Source organism: Schistocerca cancellata, chromosome 8 (genome assembly GCF_023864275.1).
Source record: "Schistocerca cancellata isolate TAMUIC-IGC-003103 chromosome 8, iqSchCanc2.1, whole genome shotgun sequence".
Classification (NCBI taxonomy): Eukaryota; Metazoa; Arthropoda; class Insecta; order Orthoptera; family Acrididae; genus Schistocerca; species Schistocerca cancellata.
The window spans coordinates 404,375,568-404,395,509 of NC_064633.1; positions in this window are offsets into that span (position 1 = coordinate 404,375,568).

Sequence of the window (19,942 nt, forward strand, 5' to 3'; positions counted from 1 at the left end):
AACACGTACCTTCTTTAAATGAACTATATTTTATTGTTCTGTTAACTGATTACCTTCCAAATACACACATATTTAACAATGTGAATCAAAAACTCGCAATGGTGTCGATTTTTTCATCACAGGAATGGCTCTCTTCTCGTCAAATTTTCTCTTAAGAAGAACAAAAGCTCTATCTCCTAAGAATAATTATGTGAGCGCTGACCGCCACAGAGTAATAAACAATATCTTTGTCTCTCTCTCTCTCTCTCTCTCTCTCACTCTCTCTCTCTCTCTCTCGCACTGTCACAGCAAGTTACGCTGCATTAGCATACTGTGCAACTTTCCAGTCTTTGGGTAAGGATCATTCGTCGAGTGAACGGTTGTATTCTGAACGATTGTGTTCTGAAATAATTCTGCTTCACGTAATACACTCTGTGTTCCATTTCCATCTCCTAAATATTTCTATTACACATGCGTTACATGCAATAGTGCTCGTTGACGGTCGGAATGTTGTCACCCTGCCGTCGGCAACGCGCTGTGCTGGGTGTCCACTATACGCCGATGAGCATTACGGCTGCCAGCCTAATGACCGGTATGACTACCTTGGGCACGGATGACAGCGGCGACGCGTCGTGAAGCGGAAGCAGTGAGGCATTGTTAGATGGATGGAGTTGGCACCGCATCTGCGCACGCAAGTTGCCTAATTCCCGTAAATACCGGAGAGGGTGGCCATGAGTTTGACGCCAACTTCAATCATATACCAGATGTGTTACGTCGGACTCAGCTCTGGCGAGCTGAGGCGCCGACAAACAGACTGGAACACGTCACTGTGGTCCTCGAGCCACGCCTTGTGATATGGCCCATTATCTTATTTACAACTGCCACTGCTGTCGGGAAACATGATCGTCATGAAGGGATTTACGTGGTTTTCAACCAGCGTACGATAATCTTTGGCCATCATGGTGGCTTTCACGAACTCCACTGGACCCGTGGATACCCACGTGTATGCTCCCAAGAGTATAATGAAGCCACCGCTATCTTGTACAGGTGTCAAGAAGCTGTTGCCTTGAGAGACGACGGATTCGGGCCCTCTCGTAGGCATGATGAAGAAGGTATCACGATTCATCAGACCTTGCAACACTCTGCCACTGCTCCGATGTCCCGTGTCGATGATCACGGTGCTCATATCAGTCGCAGTTGTAGATGTCGTTGTGTTAACATTGGCACATGCGTGGGTAGTCGGCTGCAGTGACACATCGTTAGGAGTGTTCGGCGCACTGTGTCTTCAGTGGGACTTGTACTTTGTCCAGCATTATAAAGTCCGATGTTAGTTCTGCCACAGTTCGCTTCCTGTACTGTTGTAACAGTCCGTGCAGCCTGCCCTACGGCGTCCGACATCTGTAAAGACGGGTAGCCGCCCCACCACAAGACGTGTGGACGTGGTTTCACATTGATTTCGCCACGTGCTGGAGAAACTCACCACATCACTGCTCGAACACCCGACAATTAGTGCAGTAACCGAAATGCTCGTGAGAGCCTCCAGGCCATCAGAATCTGCCGTCGGTCAAACTCAAGACAGAAGGCGCACGCATTACCCATTCTACACATGTACAGCATGCTAATTGCCACTACACTCACCATGCATGTGTCTGACTTTCAGTGAGTCCTCGCAGGTGACGCGGCTTGGACCGATTTATATCGACAGTCGGTCGGTGGTCATAATGTTCTGGCTATCCAGTATATCTTCCGCATTATTCCAGGTGATGCCTGGTGTTCAATGTATTCTTCCAACAAGGGTTTCGTTACCGGTTAGCACAAGATAAATCTCCTGGTTGTGAGTTCGTTCAGTCACTTTGAAACGCTTCACATGCGTTCTGATATCATTACCATTTGTAAAGGGAATAAAATTAACGCAGTAACGGTCGACACAGGCGAAATGCTATAATTTGGGAGTTCTGTCACTGGTGAGGAAAATGAAATGTTGTTTTAAAGCTGCCATGGGAAACGTAACTGACAGTTTATCAACGGCAACTAGCCTTCAAGTAGCAATAAATTTATTAGCTACTCTCCCTCTCTGTATTTTTGTGAAACAGATTTGGGTGCATATACTTCTGACAAAGCCTGTGCTGCTTGAAAATTCCTGATGCAGCTTATATGCATAGCTTACTTGCTTGCTTTTATTCATTTGTCGAGGATGGCATGAGATGTGATCAGAAACCTTTTTCATCATCACTCAAAGCTTCTGTCACTCGCCTTGGGATGTCTCAAATGGGTAATCTAGCCATTCGGCCAAGCCCCACAAAGGAAAACGAAGGAAATTCTCGGGGTAGATTTACCATCCTCGTATTTCTCATTTGCAAAGAAAAATAATTGGATTACAATGGAAAAAAATAATTACAATATAGATATTTTTTTGAATGAATTTAAACACTGTTCACAAAAGAAGCACAACACTGTTAATCTTCTTTGTCTTGAGGTGAACCGTCGACGCGTTGGTTTACGTCCATCTACGATTCCCTTCTATCTGTCATCTCCGGGTAACTGATTGAATTCTATTCCCATTTCATCGTTTCCTCGTGGGTATTATGGTTTTCCGCATATGGTTAACATGAAAACAAGAGTCAGTGTAAGTTCCGTGGAAAAGATGTTTGATCTATGCTCAGCTGAAATAGAATCTAATCTAATGTTCATTCTAATTCTCTGTCCTGAATTCGAAATATTCGGAAGTCGTAAGGTGTTCCTCATTTCTATCAACTACCATAGAATGCACTATACACAAATCCAACTGGTGATGTCGTCTCAACTTATGCTCGTCATCTTTCAGATGGACTTTAACACTTGTTGATGTACTTGTAACTGATCGGCATTCGCTCAGTTGGTAACTTCACGAGCAACAATTGACATAACATAATTTACATACACAGGTATGTTACAACAATAGTACAATTATAAAGACAATGTCCATCACAAAAGATTGAAACAAAGTAACAAGTGTTTTTTTTTTTTTTAACTGAGAACGTGTTCCCCTTCCGAACAGCATGACTTCAACTCAGCGAGTAAAAAAACATATACAAACATACACTGACATTGTGAAATCGACATTTAAAAAGATATCTTGCCATAGACCAGATTCATTTGAGTCACTAACCCATGGTCATTATGCATTGTAAAACCTGATTGAAGTTACTATCAACTAAATAAATTTTTTTAAAAGAAATCACTCATACCATAGCATACTGAAAATAAAACTTATCTTTACATTGGAAAAAAAAATACAGAGTGTCTGCATATCTCTCGTACAATAAGCCTGAAAAGAAAAACTAACCACTAAATTGCAAAAAGAAAGAAAGTATCCTAAGTATGATTCATAGGTTTAATGAAAATTGTCTAATCAATATTATTTGATAAGAATAGTATCTTCAGTCCTCAGAATCTTCAGTTATCATGAAATTCCTTTAACAGGTGATGAGGCTACATTCCTTTCACCTTCCCATTCTTCACATCCTTCAAAACATATGTTCCTGGATGGGGTATTTTGGTAATCACAAATGGTCCTTGATACAATAATGGCCATTTTGTGTTCTTCCTTTGTATAAGTGAAGCTTTAGGATGAGTTTTTACTACAACTTGGTCCTTCACTTTATATGTTTTTATTTTTGCAAGTCGATTGTCAAAATATATTTTCCTTTTTCTTGCCTTGTCCATTATATTGAGTAAGGATTGTCGTACTTTATTTTGTAGGTCTATTTTGTCAATAGCTACTTTAGGAATTGGTTGAATCCAGTCATTCTGTTCCTGTTTTCCAAACATCAGTTCGTATGGGGTGTATTCTGTCGCAGTATGTGGCATATTGTTTACAATTTCCTGAAAATCGTTAAGATAATCGATCCATTTGGGTTGCTGGTTGTGGCAATATGTTCTCATGAACCGGTTTAATTCACGAAAAATTCGTCCGCGGGATTCGCCGAAGGATGGTACACTGATGTTAGAATTTGTTTTATACCACAACTGGTTAATGTTTGCCTCCAACGAAATCCAGTGAACGTTGACCCATTGTCAGAAAGAATAGCCTCTGGTTTGCCTACCTTGACCAGCTTCTTGGCTATGGATGCAGCAGTAGCTGATTTTAACGGATAAAGTTTGAGATACTTAGTGAATATATCAAGAAAAGCTACAATATATTTGCATCCTCCCCTTGATGTTGGTAGAGGACCACAGACGTCGATCGAAATGATTGACAGCAGTTTAGTGGGTATAATAGGATGTAGGAAATATTTCACACAAAATTTTTCCTGGTTTGGCTAGCTGACAAACTTTTAATTTCCTTAACTGTCTGTGTACTTTCCTGCGAATATTTGGAAAGTAGCAATATGCTAGAATCTTCCGAGCACACTTCAATACTCCAAAATGCCCCCAACTAATGTGCGTGTGCAAAATTAAGTTATTCTCATCATTCTCGGTTACACACACCTTCCACTTATCTGAATCAAGGATGCCCATTGAAAAATAAGACTTCGTCCTCAACTTTGTACAGTCTCTTCAGATCATCGTTTCCAGGCTTTGCTAAAGTTTCCTTGATTGAATGCCAAAGAGGATCTTAATTCTGTAGTTTTCCCATGGTCTTACACATGTCAAGGTAATGTTTCCTGTATATTCTATCAGTCATTATAAGAACATTAAATTCGGACGGATTGTCCATGATGTTGATAGTTGACAAATCTCCATCTGGCATTCTAGACAGTGCATCGGCGATGAAATTATCCTGTCCGCTTATGTATTTAATTTCAAACTTTAACTCTTGGAGTGAGAGCGTCCATCTTGCTAATTTGGATGTAATAATTTACATGTTTGCAAAAAACTTAACGCTTTGTGGTCACAGTATACTGTTGTCTTCGCTCCGTATAAGTAATAGTAAAATTTCTTAAATGACCAGACTACGGCCAATGCTTCGTTTTCGATAGTCGTATATGTTCTTTCACAAGCAGTTAAGAGTCGGCTAGCTAAAGCTATTGGACAGAAAATTGACTTTCTACCTGTCGTCTTTACTTGGAAGAGGCGTGAACCTATTCGAATTTCCGAAGCATCTGCCATTAAACCGAATTCTTGGCTCATATCTGGATGATATAATATTTGTGAATTGACTAAGGCATGTTTTATTGCTTCAAATGCATTCTTGCATTGTTCACCCACGGAGTACTTTTGCGCAACAAGCTGTACATCGGTTCTGCATTAATAGAGTGGTCGTGAATGAAACGCCTGAAAAAAGAGACAACTCCAAGGAAGTCCTTTAATTGCCTTTTTGTTGTTGGAACTGCAAAGTTTTTGATTGCCTTTAGTTTCTCGGAGTCCGATAAGATGCCTTTTCCATTTATAAGATGACCCAGAAATTTGATTTTATCTCGAGCAAAATGGGACTTCTGCAGATTTGCGGTTATGCCTGCTTCCTCGAAGCGTTCTAACACTCTTCTCAATAAATCAACGTGCTCCTTCCATGTCGTCGTAGCTATGAGCATGTCGTCCACGAACAAAGTTAAATTGCTTCGAAGTGCACGTCCCAGTGCGTAATCTAGAGCATTTATAAAAACTCCTGAGCTCACGTTTAGCCCGAAAGGTAAAACCTTAAATTGATAGCTTCTATCTGCATCTGCAAACGCGGTATACTTTTTTGATGGTTCGTCTAGAGCCACCTGCCAAAATGAGCTTCTCAGATCAATATTTGTTAAGTATTTTATACCCTCGAACTTTTGAATTACCTCATCGATATTTTCCGGATGAGTTCGCACGGGCACGATAATCTTATTTATCTGCCGTGCGTCTAGCACGAGACGAACTTTTCCTCCCTTTTTCGGGACAACATGAAGCGGATTACAGTATGGACTCGTCAAAGGTTCGATCAGATCCCATTCAAGCATCTGTTGGATTTCCGCATCAACTGCCTTTCGTTGGTGCCACGGTACTGGATAAAAAATACGGCAGATAACTTGGTGTGGTATCACATCAAAATGGTATGTGTATCCCTTGATTACACCTGGTCTTTCTTGAAAGACTTCATGATATTCCTGTAGAAGATCATATAATTGCTTTCTTTGATGTTGTTGCAAATATTCAGGTTCTTACACCTTTTCATATACCATATCTTCAGGGTTTAAGACTGGTTACAAGTCATTAATTTGGTACTACCGTGCACGTTTGCTATGTATCCACTTTATTTGCAGCTTTCTTCCCTGACAATACTTTCCATGGGTACGATATTCCCTGAGAAAATTCACTTGATATTTGTGATCCATTATTGTAAAACTGGCACGGCCTAGAGAAAAATTGATACGCCAATTTCTCTCTCTAAATTCATCTATACCCAGGATACAGTCCTCAACCAATTTTTCTATTACAAGGAACGGGCAATTTATAGCTACATTTCCTATATCCAACTGGAATTAAGTCTGCCCTTTAACCTGAGAAGACATATGACCATTAGGGCCTACAATTCTACAACATTGAACAGGGAACAACGGTGGATTTGCTTTCTGAAGTATTCTTTCAATTAACTTCTCAGAAACGACATTTACTGCTGCTCCTTTATCTAGAGTAACTTGCACAGTAATGCCTGCAACTGCTGCCTGAATTTTCGCAACAGGTTCAGTGATATGTTCTTCTTGACAAGGCATCTTATCCTGCTGAAGTTCTTCTATTAATAATCTGCCATCATTGTACCGGAAAAAATTTACGCTTGAATTTTCGTCCTTCAAAACTTCCTCGACTGCACCGTCGGGGCCTCTGACAGTCGAGTTTAGTTTGACGATTGTCCATTATTAGCAGATGTCTGCTCCGTTACGTCAGTTATTATTGGTGGTTGATTTCTCCATTCATTTGCATTATCATTCGGTACCCAACCTGAAGTTTGTGGTTGGTTGTGATATTCTTGGGTTGGTTGCTGATATCGGCGTTTTTGCTGATAATTCCCTTGTTGATAGTATCCTTTCCTCATCTTATTATTCTTCCTCCATTTCCGTTTATATGTTTGTTCACATTGTTGGTCATGATTACACTTGTCGGGATTTTCGTTGCCAAATTTCACGTTTTTCTGGAAATAATTCACCTGTGGGTTTGGTGAATTGTGTGCAAAAGGTTTGTTTCCATACTGTTTCTTGTTACTATTGTATTTGTTAGGTTGGTAAGTTGGTTGGTTACAGCGCACACGTGATACTTCGAACAGAATGTCTATTGAATCCAATGTGGCTAGAAAATCTTCCACATGTTGTTCAGGCACATGTAGAAGTTTTTCCTTAACTTCAAGTGGAAGTTTGCCCTTTAATATTCGAATGATATCCTGCGTCGGAATTGATTCATTCCAGTATTTGCTTTTATTTATATACTTCTCGAAATACTATCTTAAAGATCCATTTTTCAATGAAAAAGGTTGTGGGTCAGAAACTTCCTTACGTAGTCTTTCTTGTACTCCCTTATTCCAGTATTTGTGCAAGAAAGCGCGTTCAAATTGGTCATAATCTTGACACCAGTCGGATGCTTCTGACGCCCACATCGATCAATCTCCATGTATGAATCCTGCAACGTACATAATTTTTTGTTGCTCAGTCCACATTCGCGGATATATCCCTTCAAATTGCTTGATAAATACCACGGGATTGATCGACTTACTTTCGGGAATAAATATCTGTAATTGACGATATTTAAGCATTTTTTCTTCATTCATAGTCACAGGTGTATTCTGGTGGTTACTTCGCGGTGAACGATAATCTCGATAATTTGTTTCTGGTTGATTACGTGAATATGCACCAACATATGAATATTGGTGCATGGATTCGGTTTCACTGGTTTCATCAGGAATAATGTCTGCTTATTTCTTTTAGTTTATTAGATTGCTCCTGATCCAAATTAAATTGCGCACTCTCCAATATTTGGAATCTACGATTCATGTCATTTTCAAACGTGGATTGCGTGGTTTCCAATGCCAGCAATCTACGATTCATGTCATTAGCAAACGTGGATTGCGTGGTTTCCAATGCTTTAATCCATTGTGTTATGACAGTCAAACTTGACATCAGCTGGGGTAACAAAGCGGTTTTCTCAGCAATTGACGATTGCTCTGGGCTTAATGAGGATTGTACCGACACATTTTTCGGTACAGTCATTTCGTTTTCGCACGCGTCTGTGTCAGAGATGAAAAGTTTCTCCGCTAAATAAGTCCTACAAAAGTTACTATTAAATTTTACACACGCAAAAAACTTTAATGTCCTAATGCTGGTAATGTACACTTTACAATGTGACACAAACACAGTACATAGATAACACATAAAGTATTGTCTTGCTATATCTACTGAAATACTGGAATTCTAGTAAACGTAATGTAGCAACACTATTTATACTTAGAAAATCAACACGTGAAAGGTCACTACAATGCATAAATGCTCAAGAAAGCTTGTTATTCAAATGTGCTGGCCTGTTTGAAGTTTCTGCTCGGCTGCTGGGACGGCGTACTCGTTCTCTTCACAAGATACTCCCGCACGTTCCGTTAGCATGAAACATACAAAGGACCATAATGTAGTTACTCTAAAAAAACTGTACATATATACATGCAATGAAACATTAATTACTAAATTACTAACATAGTTGTATTGCAGGTTCACTATGAGCGTTGTGTCAGGATCGTGTCCTGTCTAACGGTAGACATATACACAGAGTGAGTCACCTAACGTTTCCGCTGGATATATTTCGTAAACCAAATCAAATACTAACGAATCGATTCCACAGACCGAACGTGAGGAGAGGGGCTAGTGTAATTGGTTAATACAAACCATAAGAAAGCACGGAAGTATGTTTTTTAAAACAAACCTACGTTTTTTTAAATGGAACCCCGTTAGTTTTGTTAGCACATCTGAACATATAAACAAATACGTAATCAGTGCCGTTTGTTGCATTGTAAAATGTTAATTACATCCGGAGATATTGTAACCTAAAGTTGACGCTTTAGTACCACTCCTCCGCTGTTCGATCATGTTTATCGGAGACCACCGAATTACGTAGGGATCCAAAGGGAATACAAACCATAAAAAAATGCACGGAAGTATGTTTTTTAAAACAAACCTACGTTTTTTTTTTAAATGGAACCCCGTTAGTTTTGTTAGCAGATCTGAACATATAAACAAATACGTAATCAGTGCAGTTTGTTGCATTGTAAAATGTTAATTATATCCGGAGATATTGTAACCTAAAGTTGACGCTTGAGTACCACTCCTCCGCTGTTCGACCGTGTTTATTGGAGACCAACAAGTTACGTAGGGATCCAAAGGGAACGGTGATGGATCTTAGGTACAGAAGAGACTGGAACACCACATTACGTCCACATGCTAAAACCTTTATATTGGTCTTTTTCACTGACGCACATGTACATTACCATGAGGGGTGAGGTACACGTACACACGTGGTTTCCGTTTTCAATTACGGAGTGGAATAGAGTATGTCCCGACATGTCAGGCCAATAGATGTTCAATGTGGTGCCAACATTTTCTGCACACAATTGCAATCTCTGGCGTAATTAATGTCGCACACGCCGCAGTACATTTGGTGTAATGTCGCCGCAGGCTGCCACAATACGTTGTTTCATATCCTCTGGGGTAGTTGGCACATCACGGTACACAATCTCCTTTAACGTACCCCACAGAAAGAAGTCCAGATGTGTAAGATCAGGAGAACAGGCTGGCCAATTTATGCGTCCTCCACGCACTATGAAACGCCCGTTCAACATCCCGTCAAGGGTCAGCCTAGTGTTAATGGCGGAATGTGCAGGTGCACCATCATCCTGATACCACATACTTCTGTACCTAATGTCCATCACCATTCCCTTTGGATCCCTACGTAATTCGGTGCTCTCCGATACACACGATCGAACGGCGGAGGAGTGGTACTCAAGCGTCAAGTTTAGGTTACAATATCTCCGGTTGTAATTAACATTTTACAATGAAACAAACGGCACTGATTACGTATTTGTTTATACGTTCAGATGTGCTAACAAAACTAACAGGGTTCCACTTAAAAAAACGAAAGTTTGTGTTAAAAAACATACTTACGTGCATTTTTTTATGGTTTGTATTAACCAATTACACTAGCCTCTCTCCTCACGTTCGGTCTGTGGAATCGATTGATCAGTATTTGATGTGGTTTACGAAATATATCCAGCGGTAATGTTAGGTGACTCACCCTGTATAAAGGCTCCCTTGAAAAAAAAAGAAAAAAATTGTTGTTTACCACTACCACTACGAGGCTCATGACTGTGTAGCTCTACAGGACTTTTATACTAAAATGTTTCCCACACCACCTTGTATTGTCTTTCTATGTGTGTGAGTAACTGTATGTTCACTGTTGTGGGTAAATACATACAGGGTACACAGGGCGATGTGTGGAACAGATAGCGATTACACGCTTCCGCTGTTGTAGATATCTGTTCCAGATGCTGCAGATACCGTGTTGAGCTGAAAGTGGTAACCAAAGAACGGAGAAATATTCTTCGGGGCTCTGTTTCATAGTTATCAGATTGCTTTCAGTTCTGAGAAATGTCCAGGTACTATTGTGGTTTTCAATGATCCAAGAAGTGACTTCTTTTTCGTAGAAAACATCGAACTATTTCACTAGAACTGAACGCTCCCGTCGGAACTGTTCTCAATCTGGTATTTATTATTAAATCACAATAGAAGTATACGCTGGGTGTATGATAAGACGTATCTTCTTGAAAGGAACAATATTTTATTGTTCTATTGAATGATTTCCTTCCATATACACATTTATTTTACAATGTGAATCAAAATCTCGCAATGGCATCGATTTTTTCATCACAAGAATGGCTCTCTTCTCGTCAAATTTTCTCTTAAGAAGAACAAAAGCTCTATCTCCTAGGAATAATAATGTGAGCGCTGACCGCCACAGAGTAATAAACAATATCTTTCTCTCTCTCTCTCTCTCTCTCGCACTGTCACAGCAAGTTACGCTGCATGGTCATACTGTGCAACTTTCCAGTCCTTGGGTACGGATAATTCTTCGAGTGAACGGTTGTATTCTGAACGGTTGTATTCTGGACGGTTGTATTCTCAAATAATTCTGCTTCACGTAATACACTCTGTGTTCCCTTCCCATCTCCTAAATATATCCATAATGGATGCGTTACATGCAATAGTGCTCGTTGACGGTCGGAATGTTGTCACCCTGCCGTCGGCAACGCGCTGTGCTGGGTGTACACTATACGCCGATGAGCATTACGACTGCCAGCCTAATGACCGGTATGACTACCTTGGGCACGGATGACAGCGGTGACGCGTCGTGACGCGGAAGCAGTGAGGCATTGTTAGATGGATGGAGTTGGCACCGCATCTGCGCACGCAAGTTGCCTAATTCCCGTAAATACCGGAGAGGGTGGCCATGAGTTTGACGCCAACTTCAATCATATACCAGATGTGTTACGTCGGGCTCAGCTCTGGCGAGCTGAGGCGCCGACAAACAAACTGGAACTCGTCACTGTGTTCCTCGAGCCACGCCTTGTGATATGGCCCATTATTTACAACTGCCACTGCTGTGGGGAAACATGATCGTCATGAAGGGATGTACGTGGTTTTCAACCAGCGTACGATAATCTTTCGCCATCATGGTGGCTTGCACGAACTCCGTGGATGCCCACGTGTATGCTCCCAAGAGTATAATGAAGCCGCCGCTATCTTGTACAGGTGTCAAGAAGCTGTTGCCTTGAGAGACGACGGATTCGGGCCCTCTCGTAGGCATGATGAAGAAGGTATCACGATTCATCAGACCTTGCAACACTCTGCCACTGCTCCGATGTCCCGTGTCGATGATCACGGTGCTCATATCAGTCGCAGTTGTAGATGTCGCTGTGTTAACATTGGCACATGCGTGGGTAGTCGGCTGCAGTGACACATCGTTAGGAGTGTTCGGCGCACTGTGTCTTCAGTGGGACTTGTACTTTGTCCAGCATTATAAAGTCCGATGTTAGTTCTGCCACAGTTCGCTTCCTGTACTGTTGTAACAGTCCGTGCAGCCTGCCCTACGGCGTCCGACATCTGTAAAGACGGGTAGCCGCCCCACCACAAGACGTGTGGACGTGGTTTCACATTGATTTCGCCACGTGCTGGAGAAACTCACCACATCACTGCTCGAACACCCGACAATTAGTGCAGTAACCGAAATGCTCGTGAGAGTCTCCAGGCCGTCAGAAACTGCCTTCGGTCAAACTCAAGACAGATGGCGCACGCATTACCCATTCTACGCATGTACAGAATGCTAAATGACACTACACGCACCATGCGTGTGTCTGACTTTCAGTGAGTCCTCGCAGGTGACGCGGCTTGGACCGATTTATATCGACAGTCGGTCGGTGGTCATAATGTTCCGGCTATCCAGTATATCTTCCGCAGAATTCTAGGTACTGCCTGGTGTTCTATACATTCTTCCAACAAGGGTTTCGTTACCGGTTAGCACAAGATAAATCTCCTAGTTGTGGGTTCGTTCTGTCACTCTGCAACGCTTTACATTCGTTCTGCTATCATTACCATTTATAAAGGGAATAAAATTAACGCACTAACGGTCGACACAGGCGAAATGCTATAATTTGGGAAAAGAACCATGTAGTTTTGTCACTGGTGAGGAAAATGAGATGTTGTTTTAAAGCTGCCATGGAGGACGGAACCGACATTTTATTAACAGCAGATAGCCTTCAAGTTGCTATAAACTTATCAGCTACTCTTTCCCTGTGTGTTTTTCTGAAACGCGTTTCCTCACACACAATACGAAAATCAATCGTGAGAATATCCTCTGAGCCACTAAGCAGTAATGGAGTGCCTGCAGACTAATAGATTTGTTATAATTATTATTCCATTTCTCAGAGACACTTTCAGTCATTCTCTCAATCGTCCTAGATTATAACTACTGGAAGACAACTCAGTCATTAAACAGGAATCATTATGGATAGTTTCAGAGTGACTGTAGATCGATCAGTACATTAACCGCAGTATCTACGAAAGTATAACGTTCTACGAGTCGGGGCGTGGAATGTCAGAAGCTTGAACGTGGTAGGGAAACTAGAAAATCTGAAAAGGGAAATGCAATAGCTCAATCTAGATATAGTAGGGGCCAGTGATGGAAGTGGAAGGAAGACAAGGATTTCGGGTCAGATGAGTATCGGGTAATATCAACAGCTGCAGAAAATGGTATAACAGGTGTAGGATTCGTTATGAATAGGAAGGTAGGGCAGAGGGTGTGTTACTGTGAACAGTTCAGTGACCGGGTTGTTCTAATCAGAATCGACAGCAGACAAACACCGACAACGATAGTTCAGGTATACATGCCGACGTCGCAAGCTGAATATGAACAGATAGAGAAAGTGTATGAGGATATTGAAAGGGTAATGCAGTATGTAAAGGGGAACGAAAATCTAATACTCATGGGCGACTGGAATGCAGTTGTAGGGGAAGGAGTAGAAGAAAAGGTTACAGGAGAATATGGGCTTGGGACAAGGAATGAAAGAGGAGAAAGACTAATTGAGTTCTGTAACAAGTTTCAGCTATTAATAGCGAATACCCTGTTCAAGAATGACAAGAGGAGAAGGTATACTTGGAAGAGGCCGGGAGATACGCGAAGATTTCAATTAGATTACATCATCGTCAGACAGAGATTCCGAAATCAGATACAGGATTGTAAGGCGTACCCAGGAGCAGATACAGACTCACATCACAATATAGTAGTGATGAAGAGTAGGCTGAAGTTCAAGACATTAGTCAGGAAGAGTCAATACGCAAAGAAGTGGGATACGGAAGTACTAAGGAATGACGAGATACGTTTGAAGTTCTCCGACGCTATAGATACAGCAATAAGGAATAGCGCAGTGGGCAGTACAGTTGAAGAGGAATGGACATCTCTAAAAAGGGCCATCACAGAAGTTATGAAGGAAAACATAGGTACAAAGAAGGTAGCTGCAAAGAATCCATGGGTAACAGAAGAAATACTTCAGTTGATGGATGAAAGGAGGAAGTACAAACACGTTCCGGGAAAATCAGGAATACAGAAATACAAATCGCTGAGGAATGAAATAAATTGGAAGTGCAGGGAAGCTATGACGAAATGGCTGCAGGAAAAATGTGAAGACATCGAAAAAGATATGATTGTCGGAAGGACAGACTCCGCATACAGGAAAGTCAAAACAACCTTTGGTGACATTAAAAGCAACGGTGGTAACATTAAGAGTGGTACGGGAGTTCCACTGTTAAATACAGAGGAGAGAGCAGATAGGTGGAAAGAATCCATTTAAAGTCTCTATGAGGGTGAAGATTTGTCTGATGTGATGGAAAAAGAAACAGGAGTCGATTTAGAAGGGATAGGGGATCCAGTTTTAGAATCGGAATTTAAAAGAGCTTTGGAGGACTTACGGTCAAATAAGGCAGAAGGGATAGATAACATTCCATCAGAATTTCTAAAATCATTGGGGGAAGTGGCAACAAAACGAGTATTCACGTTGGTGTGTAGAATATATGAGTCTGGCGATATACCATCTGACTTTCGGAAAAGCATCATCCACACAATTCCGAAGGCGGCAAGAGCTGACAAGTGCGAGAATTATCGCACAATCAGCTTAGCAGCTCATGCATCGAAGCTGCTTACAAGAATAATATACAGAAGAATGGAAAAGAAAATTGAGAATGCGCTAGGTTACGATCAGTTTGGATTTAGGAAAAGTAAAGGGACGAGAGAGGCAATTCTGACGTTACAGCTAATAATGGAAGCAAGGATAAAGAAAAATCAAGACACTTTCATAGGATTTGTCGACCTGGAAAAAGCGTTCGACAATATAAAGTGGTACAAGCTGTTCGAGATTCTGAAAAAAGTAGGAGTAAGCTATAGGGAGAGACAGCTCATATACAATATGTACAACAACCAAGAGGGAATAATAAGAGTGGACGATCAAAAACGAAGTGCTCGTATTAAGAAGGGTGTAAGACAAGGCTGTAGCCTTTCGCTCCTACTCTGCAATCTGTACATCGAGGAAGCAATGATGGAAATAAAAGAAAGGTTCAGGAGTACAATTAAAATACAAGGTGAAAGGATATCAATGATACGATTCGCTGATGACATTGCTATCCTGAGTGAAAGTGAAGAAGAATTAAATGATCTGCTGAACGGAATGAACAATCTAATGAGTACACAGTATGGTTTGAGAGTAAATCGGAGAAAGACGAAGGTAATGAGAAGTAGTAGAAATGAGAACAGCGAGAGACTTAACATGAGGATTGATGGTCACGAAGTCAATGAAGTTAAGGAATTCTGCTACCTAGGCAGTAAAATAACCAATGACGGACGGAGCAAGGAGGACATCAAAACCAGACTCGCTATGGCAAAAAGGCATTTCTGGCCAAGAGAAGTCTACTAATATAAATACCGGCCTTAATCTGAGAAGAAATTTCTGAGGATGTACGTCATGAGTACAGCATTGTATGGTAGTGAAACATGGACTGTGGGAAAACCGGAACAGAAGAGAATCGAAGCATTTGAGATGTGGTGATATCGACGAATGTTGAAAATTAGGTGGACTGATAAGGTAAGGAATGAGGAGGCTCTACGCAGAATTGGAGAGTAAAGGAATATGTGGAAAACACTGATAAGGAGAAGGGACAGGATGGTAGGACATCTGCTAAGACATGAGGAAATGACTTCCATGGTACTAGAGGGAGCTGTAGAGGACAAAAACTGTAGAGGAAGACAAAGATTTGAATACGTCAAGAAAATAATTGAGGACGTAGGTTGCAAGTGCTACTCTGAGATGAAGAGGTTAGCACAGGAAAGGAATTCGTGGCGGGCCGCATCAAACCAGTCAATAGACTGATGACAAAAAAAAAAAAAAAAAAAATCTAAATCCTTGGAGTACATAGGACACAAACGGGTGTCAAGTATTCTTACAAGCTACATTGCTCACACGACAAATGTCAGCTAATTAACTCCTTTTGAGCCGCAATGCGCTCTCTGTGATAATGCAGCAGAGAAGATAAACTTCTTTGCCGAGATCGCTAATAACAGGCTTCATTCTTGATGACCGAATGAATATTACAATCTTCTAATCTCAACGGACACACTAATGCCTACTTCTTTAAATAACATTAAAAATGCTCTCTACTACGTACCTGCCAATTCATGAGAAAGAACACTTTTACTGCTTTTTTAAGAAAACTGCAGTAACCCGTCCCTCGAGCTCTGAAGGTGGTACTACATTTTCACCGTCTTTAGGCACAGAACGTGGTTCTTGTTCCTCTAACAGGACCGCTCTTTGCATTGCTATATTTAGCTTCCTATATCAGTGTCCTTATACAAATGTTTTCTTTGTACAACAGTCGTATTGATGTCGATTACATGTTCCATTTCTCTTTACATGTTAAATACGTTGAAGTTCTTGCTACCTATGTTTCGCTTGGCAGTGTCTAAAAAAGTACTTCCTCTCGCCCTCTACATTACCTAATATATCATACTGCAATGACATTTCAGTTTAACCGGAAGCAATCATAGCCACACACTGATCCGCAGTGCTAGAAAATGACATTTATTATTTCTCCTGATACTTTTATTACACTGCTAACAGGCCTATACTACATCTTCGCTGCGTGTGTACAATATGTCTTACTTGAATACGTTGATTCCAAAGAGCTTATTGTTTCCAGTTGCCTCACTCATTGCTTTCATCAGCAGTTGTGAGAATGTTACATTTTAGCGGAGGAAGTAATTCTTACGTTGATTGCAGCGGACTTTATTGTTTGCAGCTACCTCACTCATTGCTTCCAGGAACAGTTGGGAGAATGTAGTCCGCTTTCTTTCTCGTGAAATGAATACCGGCACTATTGCAATGTGGATTATTAAGAGGCGAGGAATTTCTGCTTAACAAAATGAGTATAGCGTCCTCGTCCGGAACGAGAAATCCTGCCTGCAGCAAACAAATACTCTAATCGACTATCGCAACCTAAGAGCAGAAAAATTGAATTAAAAATTGAAAAAGAAGACGGAAAAAACCTCTAAAAAGTGAAAAAGTAATACTTATTGCCCCTTTAAGTTCAATATAATCAGTAGTATTTTGATTCAAACATTCTAAATAAATAACAAGAATGAGAAGTTAACAGCAGGTATCCTTTCGAGAACAGCGGTCTTTTTTTTTCTGGGTACAAGCCTCTTCTGTTTGGTGTCTTCTCTGGCAGCCTTGCGCGTCCTCCAGCCACATCTAAAAATCGCAAGTGAACTTGTAATTACTTGTCACGTAAAATATTAAAACCAAGCTGTTTTTAATTAAACTAAAATCATTAAAGAACAGAGTTACCTAATTATTTTATGTCATATTTTTACTTAATGACGTACGAACTTAAAATTGTTCAAATGGCTCTGAGCACTATAGGACTTAACTTCTGAGGTCATCAGTCCCCTAGAACTTAGAACTACTTAAACCTAACTACTCTAAGGACATCACACACATCCATGCCCGAGACAGGATTCGAACCTGCGACCGGAGCGGTCGCGCGGTCCTAGACTGTAGCGCCTAGAACCACTCGGCCACCCCGGCCGGCATAGGAACTTAGTTTCACGCATTAATCTGTATTACGAGGCCTATGTCCTGTAGAGGTTTCATGATAGCGTTCTAACTGACGCTTCATTAAACAGTGAGTGCGAGTTGCGCGGTTCGCGGCATACTGGGTGCGGTGCGTGACTTAGTGCGGCGACCCGAACGGGCAGTCACGTGACAGCAGGTGTCGTACCTTAGCGGTTGTGCCTATATTTCGAATTGTTCGGGGAATATTAATTAAATCTTTAACTAAACTTTACGCAGCTAGCTGAAACGTATTTATACAGAGCGGTCCAAAAAAATGTATCCACTGTTTAAAAGTCCATAACTTGCAAACTAATTGACGGAGTTGTCTCATTTTTGGTGAAACTGTAGCTTTGCGTCCAACTTAAAGACATCACTGTAGGTCTTCGAAATGTTCTCTATTAACATCCACACATAAACGATGCCGCCGAACTACAGCTCGAACTACTGATTGCAATGTGTTCAGTTCGATATTTGCACATGAATGTCGATAAACGACGTCCTTTACTGTTCCCCACAGTTAAAAGTCCAGAGGAGTTAGGTCTAGGGAACGTGGTGGATACTCCACGGCACCCCTACGGTCTATCTATCTTCCTTGTAGATTTTCGTCGAGATACGACCTAACACGATTTTGGTAGTGGGATGGGGCACCATCTGGTTAAAAGTAAACTCTTCCGTCTCTATACAAGTCTCGGATGGCAGGTAAAATGGATGTCTGAAGCTTCTGAAGGTACTCCTCACCGGTAACTGTGACGTCAAAGAAGAATGGCCCAATCGAGCCCCGGTGAGACAACCCCCACCACACATTTACTCCTGGCAAATTCACGGCTTTATCTACATGGACGTCCGGATTTTAAGTGGCCCAGTAGATGCAACTGTGGCGATTTACTGTACCACTGACTTTGAACTGTGCCTCATCAGACCACACAATCATCTCTGCAAACTCTTCATCGTAGCGCACTATGTTAGTAAACCATTCGCAGTACTCCATTCTACGATCTTGGACGTCCTCGTTCACTGCGTGTAGCAATCGTGGGATGGAGCATTTCCTCTTTTGTGTCTTTAAAATTCGCCGAACACTTGAGCGACTCACTCCAGTTTCACGGGCACACTGTCTCACAGACTTCTGTGGTGAGTGAGTGAATTGTTGTAACACACGATGAGAGTTAGCTGAACTTGTTACTGTTACAGGTCGTCCAGATCGTTGTTTGTGTACATCCTTAATACAGCCTTCAGTTTCAAATTTTTCTCGAATGCGACGAATTGTTAAACGTGTCGGTGGCTCTGTTTGATACTCATTTCACCATTGCCGTTGAAACTCACTAATGTTTTAGTACTTAAAATACCACTTCAAAACTGACTTCCTTTTATCGAATGTAAGCCTTGCGCCACCCATGTTTACTCGAGTAACTAGGTGCAACTAAGAACAAAACACTGACTATCTGTCGACCGTCATCTGACAGAACAAAACAACGCAATACAACGCTTGTGTGGCGATTACCGGAACTGCGAACTATTACACTATCAAAGATGAGACAACTCCGTGATATACTTTGCCAGTTATGGACTTTTAAACAGTGGATACATGTTTTTGGAGCCCTGTGTATTTCGTACGTTATAATTTTTAGATGCATTCATTTTATTTACTTGGCCATCTCCGACTGGAGGACGCTTGGATCAAAATATTACTAAAGAGTATTAAATTTAAAGAGGCAATACACATTTTTTCTTCCTTTTTAAAGGTTTTTGTGTCCTTTTCTTAAATTCTTAATCCCAGTTTTATTTCATGCTTTTTAAGCTTCATGTTCTACTGGTAAACACGGTGTGATCACCACTCTGTCCTCACAATAAAACAAATACTTTCCTAGACGAAACATGAAATTTAAAAGCGAGTTCCTGCCTGGCCGAAACTTGCGTATTCAGGATACAGAGGTATTTTCGTAAATATTATTACAGTTCCAATATTTTGGCAACGCAATGTCACAACTGCGATTTGAGTTTCAACCTTAAGTTATTATTATGACTTTTTCTTTGTAAATAAACGAAACTGAATTCAGTTCAGTAAAGGCTTGGAGGACGTTTATATTTGCAAACTTCATTAAAGAAATCTGTTTAATAAGCATTTCGACTAACCAGCTTTAGCAGAATAACAATGACTGAGGATCGGTACTTCAGAACTTCAGTTCTGCACTAAGTACAATAGATTAATATTTAAAAATATTTTTACTCTTAGAATAAATTGTAATTCCCACTTGTAGCTACTACTAATGATTAAAATGCATTAAACACTATCTCCTTTCTTAATTCTCAAATGCATTCACGGATTATGTCTTA